The following is a 27373-nucleotide window of genomic DNA, read 5'->3' on the forward strand; positions in this document are numbered from 1 at the left end:
TTTTCTTTTCTTTTCTTTTCTTTTCTTTTTTCTTTCTTTTCTTTTTCTTTTTTCTTTTCTTTCTTTTCTTTTTTATTTTCCTCTTTCTTTCTTTCTTTCTTTCTTTCTTTCTTTCTTTCTTTCTTTCTTTCTTTCATTTAAATGTTTTTATTTATTTGTTCATGAGAGACACACAGAGAGGCAGAGACATAGGCAGAGGAAGAAGCAGACTCCCTGAGGGGAGCCCAATGAGGGACTCGATCCCAGGACCCTGGGATCATGCCTGAGCCGAAGGCAGGCACTCAATCACTGAGACACCCAGGTGTTCCCATGCTCCATTTTTTAGATGAGCCATATATATATTTCAAAGTAGGCTTCATTCCTAGCATAGTGCTTAAACTCACAACCCTGAGATCAAGACCCAAGCTGAGATCAAGAGTTACAACTCAACTGATTGAGCCTCCCAGGTGCCCCAGTAATATATTTTTTTAATGATAATATTTGCTTTGGTGGCATGTGAGGGTGAGATGGGTACTGCAGGTAGGAATATATATGTTAATAAAACTTTTGTGAAAAGGGATTTGCCAGCTTGTGTAGGGAAAGAGCCTTAAAAAACAAGACAGATTAAAAGACGGCTCTGTTACCATATCCTGTCTCACGTTGCACTTTGACCCAGTAATTCCTTCTATAACAATCTCCTCTGAGGAAATGATCAGTAGGGACAAAGATTTGGGATGTTTTTGTCAGTATTGTGAATGCAAAAATAAGAAAATCTACTTCAATGTCTAACAGTAAAGGGATGGTTAAATCAGTCACATTAAACATTAAATCAGTCACATTAACTCATATATTATGTCTCCATGAAAAATGACCTATCTAGAGAAAAATACATAGTTCACAGAGGAGAAAGTACAATTCCTCTTAAAGACGAAAAGCTCTGATTCAGTGTGGGAAGAGAACACTGAGCACCAGGGGAGGATTATCAGGGCCACCTAGGAAGCCCACATACTCTGCAAGCAGGAGGGAAAATTCTGCAAACTTCTTGCAAGATAACTGGCAATTTCTAGCAAATTTTAAATGTGCAAACTTTTAGACTCAGTAATTTTACTTTTAGGAATTTATCTGCAGATACATTTGCATTTGTGTCTAATGATTTGTACTTAAATGACAAGAGCTGGGGGCAACCCTAGCACCTCCAGTAGAGCATCGCGTAGATAGAGTAAGTACACTTATGAAGCCCAGCATTAATGAGAATGGGGGAATTCATTTAGTTCATGACTGCTATGGAGCTATATTCTAAATAGATTAAATGAAAAAAGTCTGGCACATATGTGTGTGTGTGTGTGTGTGTATGTTTAAATTTATAGACTATCTCAGGAATAACAAAAAGTTATTAATGGCTTCTCTGGGGAAAAGGAATGAAAGGAAAACCTATTATTCATATTAGGTTCTTTCATATTTTTCAAATTGCTTGCCATGTGGACATATAAGCCATTGAGAAATTAATAAAAATAAAAATAAAATTTAAAAGCAAAAAGGAAATAGAAATATCTTTCAGAATTACTGGGAAAATGCTCATAGAATAAAAATGAAATACCCCCCAACCATATACACAGTATAATCTCCTTTGTATTTTTTGGGGGGGAAGTGGGGCAGAGGGACAGGGAGAGAGAGAGAGAGAGAGAGAGAGAGAGAATACTAAGCAGGCTCCACACTCAGCATGGAGCCCAACACTGGGCTTGATCTCATGACCCTGAGATCATGACCTGAGCTGAAATCAAGAGTCCGCCACTTAACTGAGCCACCCTGGTACCCCATGCTTTTAAAATAATGAACATAGACCAAAGACTGGAAAGAACACACCAAAATGACACAAAATGATATACAAAATGTTTTCCTTAATATTTCTGTTTATTTTCTAGATTTTCTACAGTGACTATGCGTATTATTTCTATAAACAGAACAACAAGAAAAAAGAACTTTTCTCCAGTTAATGAGATTAAGGGAAACCTATTTTCTTCATTATTCTTTTTGTTATTTTTTGCATGGTGGTTTAGTACTATTTTAAATATGAAAGAAAAAAATATTTAAAAACTGATTTGGATGGGACGCCTGGGTGGCTCAGCGGTTGAGTGTCTGCCTTCAGCCCAGGGCATGATCCCAGAGTCCCGGGATTGAGTCCCACATCGGGCTCCCTGCATGGAGCCTGCTTCTCGGCGTCTGTCTCTGCCTCACGCTCCCTGTGTCTCTCAGGAATGAATGAATGAATGAATGAATGAATGAATGAATGAACAAATAAATAAAATGTAAAAAAACTGATTTGGAACCCTGGATCAGTGTTTTTGAAAACTATGTTTGGAGCTTCTGAGCAGTGCCCTGCAGGGTGAGAGGCATCCATCCCCGGCCAGTCTCTGGCCAGACTGGGCTTGGCCACCTGGTGACTACCCACTGGTTCTGGGTGCGGGAGAGAGCTCTCCCTTTCTCAGTGCTGGGTACCACTGTTACCCAAGCAATAACCTCTCTCTTCAAGTGGCCACATTTGCTGCTGCAGAGGGACCTGGGAGTAAGGAGAAGGGGAGAGGTGAGAGGAGCCAGAAAGGCAGGGGCTAAGCGAGAAAGCCAGGCACAGAGCAGGTTTCAGGCTGTGAACATCTGGGCCACAGTGTTCTAGGCTGCTTGGAACTCATCCTAACTCATGCCCTTTGCTTTCCCAGGTTGTTTGAGGTTTCCTGAGTACCTCCCATTCTGGAATTCTTTGCCTTTCCATCTTCCCAGGGCTCTCTTCCATAGACCATGAGTGTCTACCAATGTGAAATTCCTGGCACAGAACTCTGGCCTGTCTGAATAGCTGTTTTCCTAACGAATAGCAGCCATTTAAATGTAGTGTGTGAAACTCAGCGGTGTGAAAACAAAGGGCAGAGGAAAGACCATTCCTGGGCGTCAAATCTGAGGTGGCTGCCATGAACAGTTGTCTAGGTTGTCCACTGCCACGTCTTCCATTCATAAAGTAGACCTCATTAATCTGCATATTTAGCACAACCACTTTTTTGGCTGTCGATTGCTTAACAGAGTTAGTATATTAGGACAATTTTCAGGCATATAGAGGAAAAGTGTCTTGAGAAAGGGCACTTTTTTTTCTGGTTGGTTGTTTGGGTCAGAAGCAGCCTAGTTAGCAAATGCAGAATTTTAATTCGGGGGCCACACCGTGCCCTTGTGCACAAACCAGCCCAATCTGCTGTGACACTCCCGGAAGTGGGTGTGGGTGATGGGACATTACTAAAAAGATAGTTTTAGATGCGTATCTATCTATAAATGCTGACAAGGGGGCAGAACCACAGGCCTTTTTTTTTTTTTTTTTTTTTGGCATCTCCCAGTGTTCAAGGGAGAGGGTGTCGGTCCTGCCCTTGGAGTTCGGCTTCCCCAGTCATGAGAACCGCATGCTGATGTGTGGATTTCAAAGCACTTATTGAGACCTAAGGGCTCTATTAAGCCGAAATTGCTGCCTGACTCGGCAAGCTTCAGTAACTTGGTCGCTATGGTGTTTAATCCTGACTCACGGACCCACGCGGCCCTCCCGGACTGCGGAACACAGATCCTGTGATTGGCCACATCCGACTGCTCGCACCCCCTGTGCCGTGTGTGAGCATGTGTGTTTGCACAAGCATGTGCGCAAGCTCACTCGTGTGTATAATGAATGCACCTAGGCTTCCCTCTACATTTCTTAGGGAAACACTGATACAGATCACTTCGGGCCACATTTGGTTTCAAGTTGGGAGAACCTAGTGCGCTCTGTGGAGATAAATACAGCTGAGACGTGTCAGCACCCTTGGGTTGCCGTGTTTGAGAAGGCGCTTCAGTAACGAGGGCCCTAGGTCTGGGAATGGCCCGTGGGCCCCCACCCGAGGCCTCTCTCTCCCTTCCTTCCCTCTTGGCTCTCCACCTCCTCCATAAACTACTAGCAGACAGAGCAGGGAGGTGCAGAAATGCCCAAGTCCCCTGGTGCGGTTCTGTCTCCTTTATTTATTTATTTATTTTTTAAGATTTTAATTTATTTATTCAAGACAAACACACAGAGAGAGGCAGAGACACAGGCAGAGGGAGGAGCAGGCTCCCTGCAGGGAGCCCGATGAGGGACTCGATCCCAGGACCTGAGCTGAAGGCAGATGCTCAAGCACTGAGCCACCCAGGTGCCCCCTCTTCTATTCCATCTCCTTTAAGGAGCCACCTGAAACTCCTTGTCCCATGAACTCTTCCCGGACTCACACCCTGGTGTTCCAACCCAAAATCTGCTTGCTCATTCTCTAGCTCTGTGCAATTTGCCAGGTGCCTAATGTCTAAGAGGAAAGACGTATCATGTTTGGTATTCCCCCGCAGTGATGGCATTAGCCACCTTCCTCAGTTACCTCGGCCTGCATCTCCTGAACTCGGCTCCCGGGGCAGAGGCTGTGAGAGTGCCTAGCAGAGCTCCACTCACAGGGGCTGTAGTTGGCCAAAGGCCCAGCCCCTGGGCTCTGAAATCCATGACCATGTGTGTGTGTGCATGTGTGTGTGTGTGTGCATGCACGCGATGACCGTGCTGACCGTGGGCTGCTCCCGGGAATGACTGCACATGGCAAAGGTACCAGTGCACATCCATTCCCGGTTGTTGAGAGACATCCCTGACGCCTGACTTGGGCTTACGGGCTCCCTAATGGCCTTGCAGAGCCTCCCATAGACCGCATGGCAGTTGAATGCTTTTATCCACACTTTGCTCCCTCACTCCAACACACGTGCATTCATGATCTCCTGGGGTTTCACAGCTCCTTCTCCATTTCCTTAAACCAAAATCTTTGCATACGTAATTCCATCTTGGCATCTCTCTCTCAAGGATCCAGACTAACAAAAGTAGTACTATGTGAGGTAATCGCACGATCCGCCCCTTTCATCTTGGGAGGACGGGCTTCTCATCCTCACGGGGATAGATGCTTCTTGTTCTGCACATGGGTTTGCCTTCCCAGCCTCTGGATGGTGTGGGAAGCATGAGACCAGGGCTTGCTCATGGCAGAGGACATAGCAAGGTCCTAGGAAGTATAGGGCATTAACATCAAGACTCTTTTTCATCAAAAGACACCACTAAGAAATGAAAAAAATAAAATCCTCACAATGGGAAAAGACATTTGTACTACATGTGTCTATATGTATGGGACTTGTGTGCAGAATGCATGTTTTTTTTAATTAAGATTTTATTTATTTATACATGAGAGATTCAGAGAGAGAGAGAGAGAGAGAGAGAGAGAGAGAGGGGCAGGGACACAGGCAGAAGGAGAAGCAGGCTCCACATAGGAAGCCCAATGTGAGGACTCAATCCTGGGACTGCAGGATCACGCCCTGAGCCAAAGGCAGATGCTCAACCGCTGAGCCACCCAGGCGTCCCAGAATGCATGTTTTCTGACAAGTCAGTAAGAAAAACAGGGATAGCTCATAGAAAATGGGGACAGGACTTGAACGGGCACCTAACCTGAGAATACCAGTGTGGTCAGTAAACATTTGAAATGATGTTAAGCTCCACCAGTCATTTGGAAAATGTAAATTAAAGGCTCAGTGTGATGCCATTAGAAATGGCTAAAAGGAAAACACCAGACGATGCCAAGTAGGGACAAGTCACTGGAGTCAAGAAACCAGAAGTCTCACCCTGCTGGTGGAAGTGTAGACTGGAGTAACTATTTTGGAAAACAGTTTGACAGCTTCTACTAAATTGTGTATACCCATTTCCCATGACCAACAATTCTGTGTGTACCTAAGTTCACCGGAAGAGAGTAAGAATGTTCCTGGTGGCACAATTCATAATGCCAAAAGTGAGTAATGACGCAAACGTCCACTGATAGAAGAACAGACTGATAAACTGTTTGTGTGTTTGTGCAGCAGGAAACAGCTGTGAGGACCAATGAGCTACAGTGACATACAACACGGAGGCTCTCGGACCACGCTGCATGAAAGACCTAAAGCACAAAGGGTGAGTCCATTTGTAAATGCTTAAAATCCAAGAAAACTAGTCAAGACTATTAGAAATCAGGATAGTGGTTGTCCTTGGAGGGTGTGCAGTGACTGGACTGGGCAAGAGGGTGGCTTCTGGGGTGGTGGCAAGTTATGTTACGTGATCAGAGCGCTAATTACACGGGTGTGTTCACTTGATTTTGATAAAGTCATCAAGCTGTATTAGGATTTGTGCAACCCTTCTGGAGGAATGTTTTGGTCAATTTTACCAAATGTTTTACTTTTTTCCTCCATATTTTCATTACCAACAATTCAGAAGAGAAAAAGTAAAAAAAAAAAAAAAAAAAAAAAAAGACTATCCACTTCGAACATTTTAATGGTCATCTTGGCCTTTTCTGTATATGCTCAGATGTCCTCTCCAGATCCTCCTTCAGATAAAATCAAGACCATGTTCTAAATGCTGTTTTGAAACTGCTTTTCGCAACTTCAATTATATTTATTCAGCTCTATACATTGTAGCCAACATTCCATGTCGTTGACATTCTTCTATGGCATTTAAAGAGCTGCTAGTTGCCCAGGGAGTTGGGCTTGCATTATCTGTATAAGAATTCATTTTTCAAGTTCAAGGCTTTCAGTCTTTTAGTATTCTAAACAATAATGTGATGGTCAACCCATAGCTAAATCTCTGCCTCACATCCATGATTTTGTCTTCAGACTCAAGTCCTAGAAGTTGTGTGTTTGGATATAAAAGGTGAGTACGCTCTTGAGGTTGAGCCATCCCATGGTTAATTTTTTTTAAGCAACTAAGTAATAGTTTGCAGAGAGAACATATTTTGAAATGGGCCCCTGTCCATGTCAGGTGGCTCTTGGCAACCTCAGAACAACAACAATGAAGACAATGACACTGTTAATAACTACTATGGCGCCACTTATGTCATTTATTTCCCACCGAAAGGCTGGCTGGGCGGGTATGAATAGCTATCTGTTACAGATGAGAAGCCAGGTTCAAGTGAAGGGCCTGATTCAGGTTCTCTCAGAAGAACTCTGGGTTCAAAGCCAAGCCTGTCCAACCCCGAAGCCCTCTCCCCACATTCAGAGCTGTATCCCAGGCAATGGCAAGTCCCTTGGGTGAGTTGGACCAGGGAGCCCAACTGGCCCAGGGATTACAGTAAACTAGAATATCAATACTTCATAATGAGCATCGTGAGAGCTAATGCTCAATGCATGTTAGGAGACTGAACAGAAGAGAAAGAAGGCCTGACACTGAAAAAGAGAAGGAGTCTGGAAGGGCGAGTGCATGTACGGAGGAATTCTGAGTGTGAGGGAAGTTACCAGAAGATAAAATATTGAAATCCCGTGTCAACCCACTTGATGACATGTCACAAGCTTGTACACGCCGCCTCAGCTACCAGGGCACCAGGCTGTTTGGTCTCATTCCCCTGGAGTAAGATTGATAAGCACATTCCAGCGAGACCAGATGTAGCTGGGAGAGGCCAGAAGCCAGTTTACGAGAAGACACGGAGGGAGTGGAGAGGTTTGTGCAAGCTTTGTGATTGTGGCTCAGAGTTTTTATGAAAGGTCAAGCAAGTGAAACCCTGGGGATGTTCCAGTGAAATGCTGGATTAAGCTACATCCATTTTTCCATGACGCTGTTTGGGCTGGCTACTCAGAAATAGCAAGAAAGCTCTGTGTGTGTGTGCGTGTGTGTATGTGTGTGTGTGTGTGTGTGTGTGTGTGTCTGCGTGAACATCCGAAAAGGATATGCTGTGATTGACAAGTTTGAGGGAAACGTGATGTGGACTCCTATCAACAGTGTGTTCTTCGTCCTTCTCCCTGCTGACCTGGGCAGGTATGGAGAAGAGGCAACATGGAGAGGTAGGAGGGGACTTGGAATGCCACTTATCTCACTTCTAGTCCAAATTTAGCCACCACTTAGCCTCGTGTAAACTAACAATAGCTAACATGTATTTCAGGATCTGTGCTAAGTGCATCTTCTGCATCTCATTTAAATTTCAAAACCGCTCCACAACAAAGGTCCTCCCGTTGTCCCTGTTGTACAGACAAGGATACTGAGGCTTAGAAGGCTTGGGAAACCCATGAGCGATCTCACAAGATTTACTAAGAGGCAGATTTGAGCTGAGGCCTGTCTAAATCCAACACCCCTGGTCTCCTGGATGGCATGACTTGGAGAAAATATTGTGAGCCAGGCCTCAGCTTCCTTTCCTTTCAGGTGAAGATACATACACAAAGCCCAGGGCATTGTCTGGAGGCCTAAAGTAAGTCCGGTCTCTTGCCAGACTCTGGCACATACTAGGTCCCCAAAGACTGTTAATTTTTCCTCCCTGCTGAGAACTTTCAGAAAGGAGAAGAGGGTGTATAAAAACCATATCAAACTGAAGAATCTGAAGACCTCTGGTGGGTTGGATGATGCTAGACTGGTCAGGGTGCAGTGCTATAAACAAGAAGAAGGATTCAGATTCAACTAACAGTAGGAACAGGACGAGATCACGGGGCTCAGCTCTGTGCATATGCTGACCTCATCACAAATTGTGAGGACGATGGGACTGAGTTGAATTGTCAAATGGGGAAATGATGCCGCAAAAATGAAGGATCTTGCCCTAAGTCATGTTGCTGGGATTCCCTCCAAGGAGTGAGCATGACTTTTAGTTTTTATTACAATTCTTTCTCAATAAAAAATTCACATACCATGAAATTCACCTTTTGAAGTGTACAATTCAGTGATTTATAATATATTCACAAATAAGTATAACTATCACCACTGTATAACTATCTAATTCCCAGAGTGCATAATTGACATATAAAATTATGTGAGTTTCAGGTGTACAACATAATGATTCAGTATCTGTATTTATTGAGAAATTATCACCACAGTAAATCTAGTCAACATCGACTCCATACATAATTAGTTTTTTTCTTGTGATGAGAACTTTTAAAATATACAATATAATATTATGAACTATAGTCACCATGACATCCCCATGACTGATTTATTTTATAAGTGGAAGTTTGTACCTTTTGCCCATCTTCACCCAATTCTCCTCCATCTTTGCTGTATCCCCTGACTCACAACCACCAATCTGTTCTCTGTATCTATGAGCTCGGTTTTTTACATTCCACAGATAAGTGAGATCATATGGTATTTGTCTTTCTCTGACTTATTTCACTTATCTAATGCCCTGAAGGTTCATTCATGTTGTCACAAGTGACAAGATTTCATTTGTTTTTTTATGGGTGTGTGTGTGTGTGTGTGTGTGTGTGTGTATCACATTTTCTTTATCCATTTATCTATCAATGGATGCTTAGATTATTTCTATATCTTGGCTGTTGCAATAATGCTGCTGTTTACATAGGGGTGCATATATATTTTCAACTTAGTGTTTTCATTTTCCTCGGATAAATAGCCAGGAGTGAAATTGACAGGCCAAAATTAATTTTTGGAGGAAACTCCATACAGTTTTTCACAGTGGCTAAACAAGTTTGTATTCCCACCAACAGTTCACGAGGGTTCCTTTTTCTCCACATCCTCACCAACACTTGTTATTTCTCGTCTCTGATAATAGCCATTCTAAGAGTCATAAGATGATGTCTCATTGTGGTTTTAATTTGTATTTCTCTTATGATCAGTGATATATTTTTAAAATATTTTATTTATTCGTGAGAGACACAGAGAGAGAGGCAGAGACATAGGCAGAGGGAGAAGCATGTGGGACTCGATCCCAGGACCCCAAGATCATGACCTGAGCCAAAGGCAGACACTCAACCATTGAGCCACTCAGGCATCCCTGATGATTAGTGATGTTAAGCACCTTTTCATGTACCTATTGGCCATCTGTATGTCTTTGGAAAAATGTCTGTTCAGACCTTCTCCACATTTTTAAATAATTTGGGTGGTATTTTTTGCTATTGAGTTACGTGCATTCTTTTTTTTTTTTTTTTTTTTAAGGGAGGGATGGAGGGAGGGAGGGAGAAAGAGAAAGAGAGAGACAAGGGGAAGGGCAGAGGGAGAGAAAGAATCCCAAGCATGCTCTAAGCCCAGAGTAGAGCCTGATGTAGGGCTCAATCTCACAACCCTGAGATCATGAGCTGAGCCAAAATCAAGAGACAGACACTTAACCAGCACCTTATATGCATTATATATATATATATATATATATTATTTTTTTTTTTTGGATACAAAGTCCTTATCAGGTATATAATTTGTGAACATCTTCTCCCATTCATTTTGCTGTTGGTTTCCTTTGCTGTGCAGAAGCCGTTTAGTTTGATAGTTCCAACTTGTTTAGTTTAGCTTTTGTTGCTTTTGCTTTCAGTGTCAGATTTTAAAAAATCATTGTCAAGACCTATGCTGGGGAGTTTTGCTTATTTTTTTCTTCCAGGAGTTTTATGGTTTCAGGCTGACATTCAACTCCTTGATCCACTTGAGGTGATTTTTGTGTATGGTGTAAGATAATGGTTCAGTTTCATTCTTTTGCATGTGGCTGTCAAGTTTTCCCAGCATCATTTATTGAAGAGGCTAGCTCTTCCCCATTGTATCTTCTCTACTCCTTTGTTGTAAATTAATTTACCATATATGCATGGGTTTATTTTTGGGCTCCTGATTCTGTTCTAATATGATGACTCTTTCTTTCTTTCTTTCTTTCTTTCTTTCTTTCTTTCTTTCTTTCTTTTTCTTCCTTCCTTCCTTCCTTCCTTCCTTCCTTCCTTCCTTCCTTCCTTCCTTTCCTTTCCTTTCCTTTCCTTTCCTTTCCTTTCCTTTCCTTTCCTTTCCTTTCCTTTCCTTTCCTTTCCTTTCCTTTCCTTTCCTTTCCTTTCCTTCTTCCTTTCCTTTCCTTCTTCCTTTCCTTTCCTTCTTCCTTTCCTTTCCTTTCCTTTCCTTTCCTTTCCTTTCCTTTCCTTTCCTTTCCTTTCCTTTCCTTTCCTTTCCTTTCCTTTCCTTTCTTTCCTTTCCTTTCCTTTCCTTTCCTTTCCTTTCCTTTCCTTTCCTTTCCTTTCCTTTCCTTTCCTTTCCTTTCCTTTCCTTTCCTTTCCTTTCCTTTCCTTTCCGTTTCTCTTGCCTTTTGCCATGACTAGCTCCTCCACTGCAGTGGTGATTAGGAGAGGTGAGACAGACATCCTGGTCTTGTTCCTGACCTTAGAGGCAAAGGAGTCAGTCTTTGTGCATTAACTATGTTAGCTGTGAATTTTTTTTATAGATGTCTTTAATCGGGATGAGGAAGTTCCCCTTTATTTCTACTTTGTTCTTATCATAAGAAGGTGTTGGATTTTGTTGAAGCTTTCCCTGCATTTATTGAGATGATAATGTGTTTTGTTCATGATTAATTTTTGTATGTTGAACCAACCTTGAATTTCTGGGATTAATTTCATTTTGTCACCTCTACTAAACAAGGTGAGACATTCCTAGACCTAAGTGTAGATATATGTTGCATGTGTGTAGCATTGAAGAACTTACCTGATTGGAGCTGTGTATGGAAAATTCAGGGATCCATGCAGAGCATCTTTAGAACTTGGAATGGCTTTAGGATTCTAGTCCACCATTCCTTGAACTACATTTCTGAGTATATTTATATCCCACTAAATATTAATAAATGTCTCCCAATTTAAAAAAATTTAAGAGCTGTGGTCATATCCATATGGTGAATAGTGTCTTTATGGAAGACACCAGGTCTTTATGGAAGGGTGTCTTAAAGTCTTCTTTAAGCAAATATGCAATATGAATCTCTGAAGGGAGATGTAGTATCCAATATTTCCCTACCTTATTTGGCCATGGAGTCCTGTTTTCAAGAAGGTTCAAGCAACATAGTCAAGATAGAATATTCCAGGAAGTACAGATGGTAAAATGTTGATCTAATCCAACTCTCTTACTTTTCAAATGTGGCCTGAGGGAAAGAAGTGCATCCTTGGGGCAGTTGGGTGGCTCAGTTAATTAAGCATCTGCCTTCAGCTCAGGTCATGATCCTCTGATCTTGGGATAGAGCTCTGCATCTGGCTCCCTGCTCACTGGGGAGTGTGCTTCTCCCTCTCCCTTTGCTCCTCCCCCTGCTTGTGCTCTCTCACACTCTCTCTCAAATAAATAAATAAAATCTTAAAAGAAAAAAAAAAGAGATGCATCCTTAAAGTCATATATTAAGTCAGAGTCTGTGCTAGTACTAGAATCCAGGTCTCCAGACCCTGGATGAAGACCATTTGTTGTGGGTCTTGCTCACCATGTCTATCAGTTGGGGAAAACTTTAGATGCTATAACAATGCACATTTCAGTGTGTTCAAAAGAAGTGTTTTTTGTTTTTTTTTAAATTCATATGGTAGTCTAGCATGGGAGTTGTGGTCAGTGGGTCATCTGCTTCCCTGTGGCTAATCGGAAACTTAGGATCCTATAAGAAATGGTGTGGTGCTATTATCTCCTGAGATCACAGACCAGACAGAGAAGCCCCACTTGCTTTTTAAAGGCCTTGATCCGAGAGGAAAGATAATGAAGTAGTTGACAGTACAGACTCTGGAATTAAATTTCCTGGGCTGGAATCCCATCTCTGACTCACTGGCAGTTTTCCTCTGTATTCTTCAACTCTTCAAACCCTTAGTTTCTTCATCTGTAAACTGGAAATAATGATAGAACTTACCTTACAGGATTGCTAGCCCAGTAATGAGTTAATGTTTGTCAAACGCTTATTTATACCTTGCACGTAGTATGTGCTTATAAGTGTTTCCTTTTTCTTTTGTTTTTAAAGGCTTATTTATTTATTTTGAGAGAGAGAGAGAGAGTTAGAGAACAAGTGGGAAAGGGGTAGAGGGAGAGAATCTTTCAAGCAGATTCCCCACTGAGGAGAAGCCGGATGCAGATGCGAAGATCCAGGCCCACAACCCATGGGATCAGGACCTGAGGGGAAACCCAGAGTCAGACACTTAATAGACTGAGTCACCCAGGCGTCCCTGCTTTTAAGTGTTTTCTAAATAACATAAACAATAACGATCATAATATTAAAAAAAAATACCCAAAAACTCTTGCTCTATACCTGGCTGCCAAGAGAGCTTAGGCAGCTGTTTCCTAGTGGCAACTCTGGAAGGGGAAAGAGGATTTTTAAAGTTTTTGTAGAGAACTAGTCATCTTAGCCAATCTAAACATTAGAATTTATTTATTTATTTATTTATTTATTTATTTTATTTTTTAAAGATTCATTTATTTATGATAGACATAGAGAGAGACAGACAGAGAGGCAGAGAAACAGGCAGAGGGAGAAGCAGGCTCCATGCAGGGAGCCCGATGCGGAACTCGATCCAGGGTCTCCAGGATCATGCCCTGGGTTGCAGGCAGCGCTAAACTGCTGTGCCACTGGGGCTGCCCTAAAGAGAGAAATTTTAAATTTTCCAGAGAGTGGGATCCCTGGGGGGCGCAGCGGTTTGGCGCCTGCCTTTGGCCCAGGGTGCGATCCTGGAGACCCAGGATCGAATCCCACATCAGGCTCCCGGTGCATGGAGCCTGCTTCTCCCTCTGCCTATGTCTCTGCCTCTCTCTCTCTCTCTGTGACTATCATAAATAAATAAAAATTTAAAAAAAAATTTAAATTTTCCAGAGAGCAAGGCATGATACTAAGGAATTTATTGTATAGAATCTTTATTGCTAATTTAATACGTATTTAAAAGCTAATGCTATTTGGTGTGCTGAAATGATTGTAAGTTTAAAATATTTACAAGATATTTCAGTGGTCCTTACTCTACTTTTCCCATAAGATTGTATATTTCTCTGATTTAAAGTCTCCTTGTAGCAATGGGAGTTATTTATGCTGTTCACGATATTCCATCTCTCTCTGCAGGCACATGCTAGCATAGCATTTCCCTGCGCCCTTTTAAAGTTAGCCCTAACTGTGGGCCTTGCCTTGACCAAAGAAACCTGAGTGGCCATAATGTATGTCACTCCCAGGAAGATTTAAGTGTGATTTCCCAAGTTCTCCTCTTTCCTTCAGCTGTGGGGGTCATGACCCATTATAGCCTTCCTCCCCTTGGGTCCAAGTATCTACAGAGAGTACAGCCCCACTGCCAGCCAGCAGCACACGTGCAGCATAAGCAAGGAAGAAACTTTGGTTACATTAAGCCACTAAGACCTGGAGATGTTCACTGTAGTGTGATAACCTAACCAATCCTAACTGAGGCAAGGAATATCAAGTTAGCAGAGGACGACTCTAGGCTTTTTTGATGACCTGATTATGGTGTGCCGCAGAGAGGGGCAGAGACACAGCCTGGAGATAGGAATATATTTCTATAGACTGAATACCCGTGTCCCACCCTCCCTAATTTATATGTTGAAACCCGTAGCCTGATGTGATGGTATTGGGAGATGGAGTCTTTGGGAGGTATTTCGTCATGAGGGTGCTAAGTATGTACTAAGATACATGTGTTATATGACAAGGGCCTGAGCTGTACTGACTACAGTGGGAAGAAAGGACAATAAAAAGTAAAAACATGACCTACATCATGTTCTTCTTCTTCTTCTTCTTTTTTTTTTTTTTTTTATGTTTGTCCACTTTGTTGAGCAGATTTGTTCTACACCATGTTCTTAAACACTGTGTTCTCTTTCTAGCCTCAGTCAGCCTTAGAGACAGAGGTGACTTATAGCTCTGCTTGGCAATCATAACATCTTCCCAGGGAAAGATTTGACTTTGCCTCTGAATATTTTTTCAAATATAAGGCTAATTATGTTTAATGCACTGGTACATTTTGGTTATTGGTTTATTGGATATTATCTAATTGACAGGGTTTCTTCCTATTTTGTAGACTAAAATCTTTTTAACATGATAATTATTACTGGACAATACAGTATTCAATTTATTCCGGAGGTAATCATGCTGTAATATCAGGCATTGCTTTTTGCAATCAATGGAGATTATTTTTTTCATTATAACAGAAAGAAATACTAATTTTAGGAGCCACAATAGAAAGATAATGTCCAATGGAGCCATTATTGGTATAGGCAGCTGATTTCAGATGACTAGCTAGTACTGTTTGCTCAATCACAATAGAGTGAGGTATCAGGGCCATTTGTGAAGATAAAGGTACTGATGTAAAATATATACCTAACCTGTGGGAATTACTGAATGATCCATGTGCTTTCCATATATCAGCTGAAATACAAAATCAGTCCCGCTCTCTTCTTGGTCTATTGATAATTAGATTGGGAAAAAATCTTGATAGACTCACCTGATAACTAATATCTGGTATCTAAATTTAGTATATGATCACTTGTCATTTCCCCAAATCACTAATGGACACGTAGAGGAAGGTGTTAGTCCTTTTGTTGATATATTTATTATTTTAAAAATTGCAAAGAGAATTGGGTTAGGAGAGTCAATTCAGTGAATATTTTCTGAGCACCTACTTTTTATGCTTATTATAAGCAAAAGCCTTCACTGCAATGGATTTGCTCACTCTGCAAAGTGAGGGGCAGTGAATGAGAAAAATGAATTTAAATGGTATGCCTACCAGGTTCCCCTACACACATTAAGAGTTTTAAAAATGCTGCTTTAGAATTCGGTTGCTTTATGAATGTGTTTATATTTTTAGCTTTTTATTGACATCTAGTTCTTTAAGTCCTCCAACATTGGTCTTTTTTTCAAGTTCGTCTCGTCTCTTCTCCGCTTTTGCTTTTTTATACACATTTTCCAAATGGCCTGTCAGTTTCCCCTAATAAAACATTGCTGACACCTTAATCAGGATTGGATGCAATCTACAGATTATTTTGGAAAGTATGGGTGTCTTTAAAATGTTAAGTTCTCATTTATGAAAATGATATATCCTCCCATTTATTTAGATTTACTTTCATTTCTCTCAAAAACATTTGTGGTCTTCAGTGTTGCACACCTTTCATTATATTTATTACTAGATAATTGATGTTGATGCTACTTTTGATAGGCTGAAAAATGGTCCCCCAGAGATGTCAAGTCCTAATCTCCCCCCTAAAACCTGTAAATGTGACCTTATTTGGAAAAAAAAAAAAAAAAAGTCTTCATAGATGTGATTAGGTTAAGGGTCTTGAGATGAGGAGATTGTTCTGAAATATCTGGATGGGCCAGAAAGGCCATCACAGCTATCATTATATGAGAGGCAGAGGGAGGTTTGATGAGGCACAGGGAAGAGAAGGTCATATGAAGATGGGCCTGAGAGAGATCTGAAGATGCTGGCCTTGAAGAGGAGAGTGATGTCACCACTTGTCCAAAAATGCCAACGGCCTTCAGCAGCTGGAAGATGCAAGGATAGGTTTTCTTTTAGAGTCTCTGGAAGCACAATGTGGCCTTGCTGACATCCTGATTTTGTCCCAATGAGACTGAGTTTGGACTTCCGGCCCCCAGGACTGTGAGAGAATGAACTTTTGTTATTTTAAGATACTTTTTTTGGAGTTGGTATCTCTAGGTTAAAGTGGCCCCGAGTTCCTAGCTACCTCTGTGTTTCTGCTCTCTCCTGAATCTTGGTCCAGCAGTTCCCAGTTATTCACAGTCTCAGAACATTTAAACATTTTTACAAATCCAGGGTGCCTGAGTGGCTCAGTTGCTTAAGCCTTACTCTTGATTTCAGCTCAGGTCATGATCTCAAGGTTGTGAGATGGAGCCTTGCCTTGGGCTCCATGGTGGGCGTGGAGCCTGCCTTTTAAAGATGCTTTCTCTCCCTCTCTCTCTGCCCCCATCCAGCCCCACCACCACTCTGGCCTGTACTCTTTCTCTAAAATTTTTTTTTTTTTTTTTTACAAATTCATTTTTTATAGATGTTCTCAGATGTGTGCTTTTATTTATCTAATCTTACATTACTCACTTTAATCTCACCTGCCATTTTCTTATGTGTATTATAATATTTAAGAGTTTATTCATTTCTTGAATTGTTTCTGACTTCTCTACTGTACTCTTTCTCTTCCTTTGTTCTTTTCTTCCTCGTGTTTCTATGCTTTGCCACAGTCTGTCATGTTAAAACATAAGCTTTCTCCAAATGTCTGGTGAGCCTTGTTTTTTTTTTTTTTTTGTTGTTAAATATAGTTTTAACACAAGGCACTAGTTGCATTGGAGGTGTGTGTGTATGTGTGCTTGTGCATGCATGTGTATGGAAAGAGAGAGAGAGAGAGAAAGAGAGAGATTGTTAGTGGACTTCTTCACCGCTCAGGGGTAACCTGGCCATTTCCTTGAGGAGACATCGAGACATCAGAATGTCAGTATAAGTAGGTCCTTTCTCTTGAGCAGAGGTACACTCCTGGCTTCTAATGTTCTGGGAAGTCTCACCATTCAGTTTAATGACTTTTCACTAATTTTTCTCAATATTCAGTCTGTTGTGTCCCCACTTTCTTGAACTGTTCCTGAGTTTAGGTCATCTGAGCCAGGAGGTAGAGTCTGACCAGCTCAATTTTAGGTGTCCATTTCTGGTCCAGTCAACTATGATGGGGGATTGGGTCACATAGTATATAGGGCTGCCACTTGAGCCTACTATTCTTAAGGCACATTTTTGCATTTTGACTTGCTTTTCTTGGAGCACTTTTTAAAGTCCCTTATGTTTCCTCTTGACTTAAGTGAGCGAGGAAATAATCAAGCTCTTTTGGATCATCAGCTTCTTTTTTCATAGACTTAAAGTTTTCATAAGGTCAACCCGAGACTCATTCCAGGTGGTAGGATGTCCCTCTGCTCACAGTGGTTAGTACCTAGACTCTCTCTTAAAGCAACATCATCTGTGGGGTATGCAGGGACAATAAGATTAGGGTAGAAACTTCCTCCTTTCTCTGGCTGAATTCTGTTCCAAATCTTCATGGGAAGACTTGGGGCTAAGCAGCATCCTGCTATCTGCTCATATTCCTTGGTAGCTGCTTGGAGGAGTTGAACAAGTGGGAACACACGTTAATCAAAGAAACTTCAGTTTGACGGATGCCTGGGTGGCTCAGCAGTTGAGCATCTGCTTTCAGTTCAGGTCATGATCCCAGGGTCTTGGGATCTACTTCTGCATTGGGCTCCCCACAGGGAGCCTGCCTCTCTCTCTGCCTTTGTCTTTGCCTCTCTGTGTCTCCCATGAATAAATAAATAAAATCTTAAGAAAAAAAAAAAAAAGAAACTTCAGTTTGAAATGGAGCCACTCACTAGCTGTATGATCTAGGGTGTATATGTATGTACATATTTATTTATAAAAGATTGTATTTATTTATTTGAGAGTGCAAGAGCAAGCACCCACCAGGGGGAGAGGGAGGGAAAGGGGGAGGGGCAGAGGAAGAAGCAGATTCCTCCCAGAGCCAGGAGCCAGGAGCCCTATTTGGGGCTCCATCCCAGGACCTTGAGATCAAGAGCTGAGCTAAAGGCAGACATTTAATCAACTGAGCCACCTAGGTGCCCTAGGGCATGTTTTTAAACTTAGGGTTTTCAATTTCTTCCTTTCTTTAAAAGGGGAATAATAAAGAAACTTTGTTCTGCTCATATTCTGTGAAAACAGTAACCGTGTCAAACACCTGTAGCTATTCCTTACACTCTTATCTTACAGAATTCCAGTGGCTGGAAGGCACCTTGCCAAGTTTTCATCCTCATAGGAGACCCAGCTTGATTCTGCATCCTGTTCTGCCGAGGACACGGCTAGATTGGGATCTAGTGTCCAAGGAACTTGGGTCAATGACAGGTTGAAGTATCATTCACAGAAGAGCTGAGATGGATGGTCTGACGGAATGATGGGAGAGAAAGCATCTCACAGGAAAAGCAAATTAAAAGCTAGGCAATCAATTTGTCAGTTCAGAGGAACTGGGTCAAAAGTAAGAAGCTCAGTTGTGTACAGGCTGAACTAAAACTTGAAAAATCAACCATGAATGAAACTTTGAAGTGGCCTTGGGAGGCAGAGTCTGGAGTATTTCCCAGAACCAGGAGGTAGGGCTCCTCTGCTCCGGGCAGGGCACAGCCTGAGGACTGAAAGGCCAGGCCCCTAAGTAAGACAGCCTTACGATTTTTATTTTTTCTGTTTATTTTAGTGAAAAATCTAACATCTACCTCAGCATAAGGAGTGAGAAAAGCCCAGGTCGCTCTTCCCTGCTTCCAATCCTATTTCTGTGTATCTACACATCTCTACAAAATATTGTTTTTGACATAAATGAGATCAACCTGGACATAGCACTATTTTTTTTATTGAACGATATTAACTCCACAAACATTGATTGTGCACTATTTTAGGTGATAGAGATGTAGAATAAGCTAGAATTCCTTTTCAAAGATCTTTTCGTATCGAGATGTGTCACTTATTTTTGTTTGCATGTGTGTGTGTCACTTATTTTTAACAATGGCAAATTTATTCTACTGCTTAAGGGGTAGTTATTTTCTCTTAGTCTGAGTCTTGCCTTTTCATTTCAGATGGTGTCTTTCAAACAACAGTTTTCAAGTTTGATTAAGTTCAGTTTGTGTGTGTGTGTTTTTTTTTCCCCTTTTGTGATTATTGCTCTTTTGGTGTTTTAAGGAAACGTTCCCCTACTCCAACGCTGTAAAGATTTTATCATGTTCTCTTTTAGAAGTATAATGGTCTAGCTGAAATGTTATATCTCTCCCTTGATTAAGACTTGGCCTGGTCTGAATCACAGAGATTGGTCCAGAAATGGGCAGCCACAGCTCAAACTAGTGCATGAGAGACTCATTACCTTTTGCGGTGGTGAATTTTGTGGGATAAATCCTGGCGCTGTCTTTGCTGCCTGAGAATGTGGAAGAAAGTGGAGACAAGGGATGGGAGGAGGTATGTTCCTGATAACATTGTTTGAATACTTGGATCCCATTGTACCTGAAGCTACAAGCTACATATATATCTTTGAGCCTTTCAGCTATAGGAGCTGATAAACCCCTCTTTTGACCTCAGGCAGTTTGAGTTGTATTTATTTTAACTACGATTGGATTTTAGGTGACGAAGCTAACAAAGTAAGGATGACTAATCTAATCAGTCCTTTATGGATGGACATTTAGGTTGCTCCACATTTTAGCTATTAGAAGTCTCTGACCTCCTGTGGCCAAGGGGAGGAGAATGGGCTTAGAATTTGCACAGATGGAAGGGCTGTGTTTTGAGGGAGATGTGGTGAATGTCAAAAGAAGAACAAATTCACTGATGGGCTACTTTGGCTTGCATAGCTGAGCCAAGGAGAGGGAACTATTTCATCAGATTCTCCATTGGAGGACTGCAGTCCTCTTGCCTGGGTGGAGGAGTGTCCCGGAACAGACAGGGCCTCCTGCCTCAGCACCAGTGCCAGGGGAGGGAGAGGCAGGGGCAAATGGCTGTTGCCATTATGAGTGCTCTGCGCCGGGCTCTGACCCAGCCAAGGTCATGCTCATGATCACGGTCCTGATTCCCGCCCTCTCCACAGATCTCTTCCTATCACACACTGCCCTTTCTGGAAGGGACTCTTACACCCGAAACTCACAGTCTTTCTGTGACCTTGGTATAATCTTTTTTTTCTTTTAAGATTTTATTTTTTTAAAGAATCTCTACACCCAACAAGGGGCTTGAACCCACAACCCTGAGATCAAGAGTCACATGCCCTACTGACTGAGCCAGCCAGGTGCTCCTGCCTTGATATAATCTCAAGTATAAATAATCATTTGAATTACTTTCAACTTTGCAAGGCAAGATATGTGACAAAGGCATCATCATCATCATTACTGAGGCTTATTTGAAAACAGAATATACTGGAGATAGGAAAGTACTTCAGCATAAACTTTGGAGTCAGAATGATCTCAAAGACTCTACTGGATTATAACCTTGGGCAAGTTGCTTCCTATGTCTCAGTTTCTTAATCTATAAAATGGGAATACCAAACGTTTCCTTCATATACTATAAGGATTACATGTGAAAAATTTTGGTGGCAAGACACATGGAACAGCCAGTGAATGGTAATAGACATTATTAGCAAAGGCTCAGAGAAGTAGACTAGGGAGAGACCTGAAAAGTCCTGAATCCATGACTTCTGCCCCTTGTCCTTTCCACTGCACTACATAGCTTCTGAGATGACTCTCTCTCTCTCTCTCTCTCTCTCTCTCTCTCTTTTTAAGATTTTATTTATTTATTCATGAGAGACACACACACACACAGAGAAGCAGAGACACAGGCAGAAGGAGAAGCAGGCTCCCCATGGGGATGCAAGACTCAAGCCCAGGACCCTGGGGTTATGACCTGAGCCAAAGGCAGATGCTCAACTGCTGAGCCACCCAAGTGTCCCTGAGATGACTCTTAAAAGGACACATGGGAAAGACACAGAATAGTCTCTCAACCAGTGTGAGGAGATTGCGGAGATAACAGGATGTTCCGTACTTCTTTTTCCTTCAGCGTTGAGCAATTTTCCTTTCTCAAACCTTCTCTGAATCCTAGTCTTCATGGAATGAGGTCCTCGCACGAACCAATGCCAGCCCTCTCAAGTTTCTCCTTGCCTGGACAATGTCTGGAGTAGTCCATCTTCCCAGAGCTCCCGGCCCAGGCTCCCCCTGGTGGCCGCTGCGGGGCGCACCCAGTCCCCATTGGGCCAGGAGGCCCTGGCCAGCCCATGGAGAAGAGAGGTCATTCCCTAAACCCAGTAAGACCCTTCACAGAACATACCCAGCTGTGATGGAGTGCTTCCCCAGGGGGATGTTACACTCCCATTCTGCTCTGGGATTCCAGGTCTAAGGGGACACACAGTGATAGAGGACTCAGCTGAGGGCCGACGCATGGCTGAGGACCAGGGCACAGAGGAGGACAAAGCCTTTCATCACCCCTTGAAATCTTGCATACTCTCCCACATTGCTCAGGGCCTCTGAGCCTCACCAATTGGCTTACCAAAGGGACATTCTCATCCAATCTGGCCTTGCCCCTGGGGAGACTGGCTCCAGAGGTCTGTGCTGCCTGTACCTATTCTTGGTCAACATTCAAACTCCTGTCTTTGAGAACCACGAGTCTAATCAATTTTGGTGGAAGCCTGTGCTATTTAATCCCCCGTGAGCTTAATTCTTCCATTATCCCTATCTTAGAGATGAGGAGACTGTGATTCAGAAGCCCTCTCTCTCCTGCCAAAGATCACACACCCAGGGAATGGAAAAGCTGGCACTGGAGCCCAGCGCTGAGAACTTCAAAGGCTGTTTTCTTTCCACCAGGCTACCCTGCACTGAACACAGTAATTATTTGTTACCTACAGACACTATCAATCATAGAACTGAATAAAAAACTTGGAATCACAGCAGAAAGGAAAAGCCTTATTATCCATAGTTCTCCTTGTATCTCTTTTCCCTGCTCCTTACCCATCTTCCTCCCTCTCTATGGTTTGTCCGACATGCCTTCTTTTTATCTAAGAACTCCTGCCAAGCCACAATTTCCTGTGTTTTGTCTTGTTATCCAGGGAAGAAAGTAGCGTCTGCTGGCCTGATCTGTGACTCGGGGCCGTAATTACTTCTGGACTGTTTGGGTCCAAAGGACTTGCTAAACATCTCAAAGAAATACCACAGCCTTCCGGTTCTTTCATCTCCATGGTGGAAATTAAATAGAAGAGGATTAATGTTATTGGAACATGGTTAAGTATCATATCCTGAGGGGAAAAATATATATACATTTATTCCTCATTATAACTATCAGTACTTTCACTTGCATAGATGAGAAAACTGAGGATCATAGAGGTAAAGTGGTCAGTCCAAAGTCACATCACTGGGATATAAAGAGCTGAGATTTGTACCCAATCTGTCTACCAGTCTATGATCTATCTCTTATATTATACTTCCTTCTTGTTAAAAAATATTTTTCTTTTTAAGTCAACTCTAATTATATATAATTAACTTAAAATACCCTCATTTTAAGTGTACAGTTTGATGACTTTTGACACATAGGATATACCTTGTAACTGTTACCATAATCAAAATATAAAATATTTCCATTATCCTAAAATGTTCCTTTGTGCCTCTCTGTGGTCATTTCCATCCCCAGCCCAGGTAACCATTAATCTGCTTTCTGTCACTATAGATCAGATTTGTCTTTTTTAGAACTTCATATAAGTGGAGTTATACAATATGTATATTTCAACACATGAATTTTGGGAAAACATAGACATTTTCATAGCAGTGTTTAGTTATAAATTAATTTTTAAAAATAAGATATAGGTCTATTCAAATTTTCTATTTCTTCTTGGGTCAGTTTTGGTAAGTTGCATTCTTTTAGGGTATCTGTCCACTTTATATAAGTTATCCAATATGTTGATATTATATTGTTCATAATCTTTCCTTATTATCTTTTTAATATTTGCAATATCTATGGTGATGTTCCCTCTTTCATTCCTGAATGGCACTTTGTATCTATTCTCTTTTATTCTTCAGAAGTCTAGCTAGAGTTTTTTTCAATTCTGATCATTTCAGAGATCCAGTTATTATTTTCATTGGTTTTGTTTGTTTATCTGTTCTAAATTTTACCATTTTCTGCTCTTGGTTTTACTATTTCTTTCCTTCTGCATATTTTGGGTTTAATTTACTCTTTTCTTTCTAGCTTCTTAAGGTGAAAGCTTAGATCATTGATCCCATTCTCTGCCTACTGATTCAGAGTTTACATTTTGTCCGCTTGATCTTTCATCTCCAGTGTTGTATAAATGTTTCCCCACTATTGCTCATTCTTCTATTATTTTGGAACATGTCTTATTTTGTCTAATATAATGTGTTTTGATGGATTTAATAGATAGAACTTTATTCTTCTTTGCATCCTGCACAAATATTAATGTAGTGTTCTGCATGTAGTAGGTACTTAATAAATAGCGATTAAAATAATAAATAATATTTCAGCATGTTTCCAAGCAGCAGATACAAATGGGCAGAGGACAGGGTGTAAAATAGGATTGGGGCTTAATATTCCTATTTGGTTATCAAAAGTCAGCTCTTCTTGGAAGGAGACTCTAATGGTGGAGAGCATCATTCTCTCATTAAGTTTTCTTTATCTTTCATATACTCATATCATTGCACACATATTGTATCATGATATTTAAAAACTTAGTTTACAGGTCTGTCTCCTACTCTAGTCTTAATTTTTCGGCAGCAGGGCCCTGTCATGTTCCTCAGGGCCTAGAACAATGCCTGACATATAGAAATCATTCAACAAGTGTTTATTGGGTAAATGAGAGGAAAAAAAGGCCTTCCTCTGCCTCTGGAGTCTGGTGAAACATTCAGAACATATGTAACAATCTGTACATTCTGCTGTGCTATATTTCAGAGGATAAGCATGCAGGCCTATTATATTTTTGAAATGCATTTTAAATGGAAAAACATTCAGCATGTGTTGTAAGTTACTGCTCTCACTCAGAGCAGGGTCCGGAATCAATCAATGCCTGGGACCTGACATCTAGTGGACACCACCACCATCCCCCTTTCATTTGTCTGGAAAGAAAATAACTGGCTTAAACCAAATGAAGCTCGCCTGTCTTTGTTCCCAGAGGTGATAACTGTTTCATGAAGAAAGGAGGGTCTGCATCTCCACTGTTTCAGAAATACTGAATCCAGAGCAATTACATAATAGGAGATGCCCCTCAACTCCAGCCAGATCAATATGCTCCCCTCCTAGGGCTGCTATCACAGTGTCCTTGCCAATACTCTCAACTTCATAATTTCACACGTGCTTAGTTCTTGTTTTCCAAGCTCCTTCCCACGCATTACCTTCTCCAACCATTACAACAGCTGCTATATGTTCTGGAGGACACTGAATAAAAGAAAAAGATCCAGCTGGAGCCGGACAGCACTGATTCAGCCTCTGCTCCACCACTTACTGATGGGTGACAGTGGTTAAATATCTTCATCTCATTGAACCTGGGTTTTCTCATTTGTAAAATGGGGATGATAACACTTCCTCACAGGCTTCTTGTGGTGTTTGGAGCTAATTTGTACAACCCATGTGTTTGGCACCTGCTAGAAGCTTGATGGATGTTAGTTATTATTTTCATGTTTGTAAATGCTGTAATTATTTTGGGTTCTTGTGGTGATTCAGGGTGAGATTAAACCAGGTGCAGTAAAACAATGCGAATGGACATCATATTGCTGCCAGTTTATTGCCTCCTGAAACAACTTCTATGGGCAAGAATAGAAGGAATGTAAACAAACAAAAACAAAAACAAAAACTTTCCTCCAAATTAAATAGAACAGAGGGAGGCCCTGTAACTTAAATAATGCTGGAGGGCAGCTCAGTCTATCCTGGAATCTGTGTAGACCCTGTACTTGAGTGACTGCTTTGGAGAATTTGGTAGTAATCTTTTTCAATGAAAATCATTTAACAAAAATTGAACTGGCACCTCCTCTGTGCTAGATGCTATGGTTAGGAAGATAAATGAATGAATAAATCAGTAACTGAAAGAACTTTCACTCTAACAGAAGGCTTTACAAAGAGCACAGAGGATGAACTCACTAACTTTGTCCAGGAGAATTGGGGAAATCTCCACAGAAGAGTTTTGAGGGATAGGTGGGTTTTCCTCAGATAATGCTATCCCTGAGTCTTAATGGCCTGATGAGATTTTACAAAGGTCAGCTGTGGGAACAATGAAGTTGCAGGGATTAGTTTGGCATGATGGTGGAATGTTTGCTCTAGAGTTAAACAGAACTGAGTAAGAATCCATGCTCTGTCATTAATGAGCTGGGAAACCTCAGAGAAGTTGGCTCAGTGCTTGTGTTTACTTAACTTAAACTGGAGATACTACTAATACCTACTTTGGGGATTTTTAAGAGTTTAATAATTTCCCATCTCTCCCATATAGGATTGAGCTAATTGAAAGGGCAGAAATTAGATAGACAAATATCCAATGCTGCTTTATACTAATAAAGCTGCATTCAAAAACTTGAATTTTTAGAAATGAAGGGCTTCCTAATACTATGCCCCAATTTTAGACATATTCACCAGGCACAGGCAGAAAAGGAAGCCACCAGCTTCTCTCCTGTCACAGATCTGCTCCACCAAGCTTACTCTGAGGCTTCCCAAGCAGACCAAAGTGTATCTTTTCTTTAGGTAGACAGATCAAAGTGGGGTCGTGGATATGGGTCAGCCATGTGTGTCCAGTTCCTTTTCCCCCAATCTGCCAATGGGATGAGTGACTCTCCCCAAGGAGATGAGGGGGTGAACAGGAGGTCATGAGTTTTATTCTAATGGAGATCCTTCTGCATGAAAACATGAAGCTACAGAAATGGAGGCTGCATCCAACACCTACAGCAAAGTGTTATTGTGAGGATGAACATGACATAAGATATACAAAATACTAAGCACAATGCCTGGCACACAGTAAGTACTCAACAAATGTTAGCCTTTATGATTGTTGTGATGGTAGCAGATTAGCAGGGTCATATATACTTTCTGATATTCTTCTATTAAAATATCCATGGAGATATGCAAAAAAGACAAACATTGGAAGCTAAAGAGAACATATGCCAATGTGTGGGAGGGAATTTCTTCCAATTGTACTATTAATAAAGATACACATCCTGAACTACATTCTCTTTTAGAAAACATGGAACCCCCTTTCAGGAAGGAGTCTGAACTGACCCCAAATCTCAACAAACTATGCAGCTACATCTTTTCTGTTTTGGGGGATTGATTATCTTTTGAGCTTGATAGATGTGGTCCTATGCTCTCATGTCCATAAATTTGACTTCACACATATCCAAAAGCTACAATTCACAGGACATGTGATGTATTTCTTAAAATGTACATTCTGGTAGAAATGGTAGAGTTTTGGCAACCCTGCAGTAGGTAGAGATGGCTAGTGGTGGAGGAAGAGTCAGGAAAAAGGATGTGGTTTTTTATGCTCAGACAAAAGAACTAATGGAATCATCAGATCCAAACATCAGGGAGAGAGGAGAGCTCACCTCAGTCCTGCTCAGTCAATGAGATGCTTACCTCCCAGCCCTGGACTAGGGGCTGTGTACATCTATCCCTGTCCTAAGTCTAGATATTAAACAAGAATACTCTCATACTCTTGTGCACAGGGAGAGAAATCAAGGAGATTCTGTGGTTCCCACCTGTTGGCAAAGATTGGGCCTTGTTTAAGGATAAGACAACAGTAAAAAAGGATTCCTATACAAATCATAGCATAAAAGAAATGGAAAATTATTCTCTAGGCTCAGAGGAAAGTTATAGCTCTAAAAATTACTTATTACAGGGGTTAGAAAAGGTTTTGAAAGACATTTCCTTATTATTTTCAATGAGATCCAAGAAGTCCTGGTCTCTCTGTAAAAGGGTGAGTTTTGTCAGCAATGGTTTGAGATAAAAAGAGAGTTTGCAAGCCAACTCCAAAAGTAAGACTAATAATATCAGTGTTGGACATAATTTTATAAAATTGAGTTGTTCCTGAAGAAAAAATGAGAACAAACAAAAACAAAAATAAGAATCTAACTTTTAATAGGAGAAGCTATTCTTCAGTAGGAAGAAAGGCCAGAGACTGGAAATCAATATGGTTTGGTAT

At 41.3% G+C, this 27373-nt stretch overlaps 1 long non-coding RNA gene across 2 annotated transcripts in view; it reads left to right on the forward strand.

The window, feature by feature from the left end:
• The window catches only part of LOC140614773 (uncharacterized), a 108100-nt gene that overhangs the window by 49514 nt on the left and 31213 nt on the right, over positions 1 to 27373 (forward strand). For both annotated transcript variants that reach the window (XR_012015551.1, XR_012015552.1), the window contains exon 2: positions 5884 to 5971. This is a non-coding gene — a long non-coding RNA (uncharacterized lncRNA). The remainder of the gene's footprint in view (positions 1 to 5883; positions 5972 to 27373) is intronic.

Source organism: Canis lupus, chromosome 23 (assembly GCF_048164855.1).
Source record: "Canis lupus baileyi chromosome 23, mCanLup2.hap1, whole genome shotgun sequence".
NCBI lineage: Eukaryota > Metazoa > Chordata > Mammalia > Carnivora > Canidae > Canis > Canis lupus.